The following is a 2651-nucleotide window of genomic DNA, read 5'->3' on the forward strand; positions in this document are numbered from 1 at the left end:
CTGATTAAACTGCATTTTACAGCCTGCAGGACTCCTTGGACCAGCTTGGTTTTCACTCCAGATTTCACTGTGGTCCCACCCAGCTTCTGCCTTCACCAATACACGAGTTCTTTTCCTTCTCTGCCAGCCAGCCAGGCAGGTGGGAGAGGCAGGTGCGGCCTTCATTGTCAGTAGTTCTTTGATGTGAAAAAGGGAGCAGTTTAAACTTGTCCAAGCTTTTTGCATCTTAAGAAGTTAAACAACTAAAAGAAGTAAAACAAGAAGGCAATGCTTGTGGAATGTACAGTGCATATCAGCGGTGCGTGCCTCATTGTGATTCCCCTGCTTGCTTCTCCTGTTCAATCGCTTCTTTTGAAAACGGTGGATTTTTCTCTTGCGTTTCTGTCTTCTTCGATTTTGATTTATCGAATTTCTCAATCTCAGCCATATCGGGTTGGTCAGACATGGGCAGAAGAAGCGGAGCGAGGGGCGAGAACGAAAGAGTCGGCTGTGCCAGTCGCCGAGTGTAACCTGACTTTTTATATGTCAATATACCACAAAAATCTTTCTCTTCCCATAAATATTTTCTTCAGTGTCATTTGTAATCGTTGTTTAATTTACTTTACAATAGTTAAATCATTTGTTTAGCATTCAGGTTGTTTATTATTTTTAGCTGCAGTAACATCTTTGTAGCTAAATCTTTGGCACATTAGCTGTAATTTAGAATATATTCATTTTTAAGACTTTTAAAACTTATTTTCAGTGTTTACCAAAATATTACAAGAAAGCCAATTTCCCCACCCCGTTGCCAACTTTGGAGATTATAACTAATAGAAAAAAATCTTTGCAAATTTATAAGCAAAAAAGATATTTCCTGATGGCTTTAATTTGCACTTCTTTGTTTACTAGATGTAATTGATTTTTAAAAATGTGTTATAGGCTAATGCACCTTTTTCTTTTTTAAAGTGCCTGATCAGGCACTCTGCCTGTTCTCCCACTTTTTCTTAAAATTTTACAGGAGCTAATTTTAAACTTCGCTATACATATTGCAGACATTTTCTCCCAGTTTGCCCTTTGACCCTGTTCATTATGGTTTTTGACATTCAGGCATTTTAACAAATTTTGTTGTCAAAACAAATAAATAACAGATGTCATATCTGGTGGAACTACCAGTGATTTGTTTTTTACTTTTCTCATTTTTCTACGAAGAATACACTTTCTTCATGTATTTTGAAAAAGAGATCGATCACAATGAGAACATTACATATAAAAAATTAAATACTATAAATAAGTTGTATTAGAAGAAACATTATAGCTTTTGGTTCTTTTTTTATTAAACACAAACGAATGTAAGTGAACTGAGCATTCAACTTAAGATATCAAGATAAATGAAATAAGAACCCAGTTAAGTGGGAGGAAAGTCTTATGATAATGATTATAAAAGGAAACAATAGTAAAATGTGTTTAAAATAAAGCAAGTTCAAAACTTGGTTCTTGAAATATCAAATCAAGAAAGGAGACAGGAAACATAGCAATAGAAAGAGTACAGGATAAAAAAAAACAGATCAGAGGAGTTTTCTAAACTATGAGATAATGCTACATTCAACTCCATATTTAAATATTTGAAAATAACATTGAAAGAGATAATCTTCTCACAAAATACAAATGCCCAAAACTGAATGCAAACTCATGTTTCACAATCCTGAACAGACATTTGTCAGAGAATAAATTGGAAGAGTTTTATCAAAGAATGACTCCGTACAAAAGCATCAAGTCTAAACAGTTTCATAGACAACATTTTTCAAATCATTAAGGAACAGATCATTCTTATGCCTTTAAGTTACCTGAGAGTATAGAGAAAATCAAAGATTATTTTTTTAAATAAAATTACATCCAATCTCATTTATGAATGTAAGTGCAAAAATATTAAATAAAACATTAACTAGTTAAATCCTGGGTATACTAAAATAAAGTCTTGTCTAGATGAATTTAAAAAAGCTTAAACTAGGTATTCAAGAAATTAAGATTGAGAATCCGAGAGCAGCAGTATCTATAAGCCACTAGCCTGCATATAGTACAGGTCTCTGATCCTCGTAAGCCTTATTCTGTTCTCAGTAATATAGGTCAAGATATGTTCTCGCTCCAAGGGATGCATACACTTTCTGGGCTTTTATTTGGAATTCTTCTCATCCATCCTCTGGTTCACCAGCACATGGGAGGGTCTCTACTTTCCCTACCTACCACACTCATAGTCATGGCCAAGAAAATTCAGATTATGCCAACTCGTTGAAATTCTCTTTTCAGCCTATTTTCCAATGCAGAGGGATCTTCTCCTAAAAAAAACTAATATCTGGCACAATGTATGACCTCTACATTTAGCTGAAATGTTCTTTACATTTAGTCAATGGTCTGGTTCATCACAGATCAGAGTTTAACTTCGAGCCACTTCTAATGTTCAGACCCAAGACTGCTATTCCCAGAGGAAAAAAATTCGAAGATTTCATACGCTGATGGAATATAGAAAAAAGCTAACATTGTTAGATGTTCAAACTATAATATTTTCTTGATGAGCGAGATTTTTCAATCTGAAATACACTGTTAAGATGAGAAAGCTTATAGAAGAGAAGCTTAGAATAAAAGAACTTTATTCTCACTGTTAAAAAATGATTGAA

At 34.0% G+C, this 2651-nt stretch overlaps 1 pseudogene; it reads right to left on the reverse strand.

Annotated features, from left to right (window-relative positions):
- Positions 1–264: 264 nt before the first annotated feature.
- On the reverse strand, positions 265–457 carry LOC105292182 (annotated as a pseudogene).
- Positions 458–2651: the final 2194 nt, after the last annotated feature.

The sequence above is a fragment of the Pteropus vampyrus genome, unplaced genomic scaffold, assembly GCF_000151845.1.
Source record: "Pteropus vampyrus isolate Shadow unplaced genomic scaffold, Pvam_2.0 Scaffold53, whole genome shotgun sequence".
Taxonomy (NCBI): domain Eukaryota; kingdom Metazoa; phylum Chordata; class Mammalia; order Chiroptera; family Pteropodidae; genus Pteropus; species Pteropus vampyrus.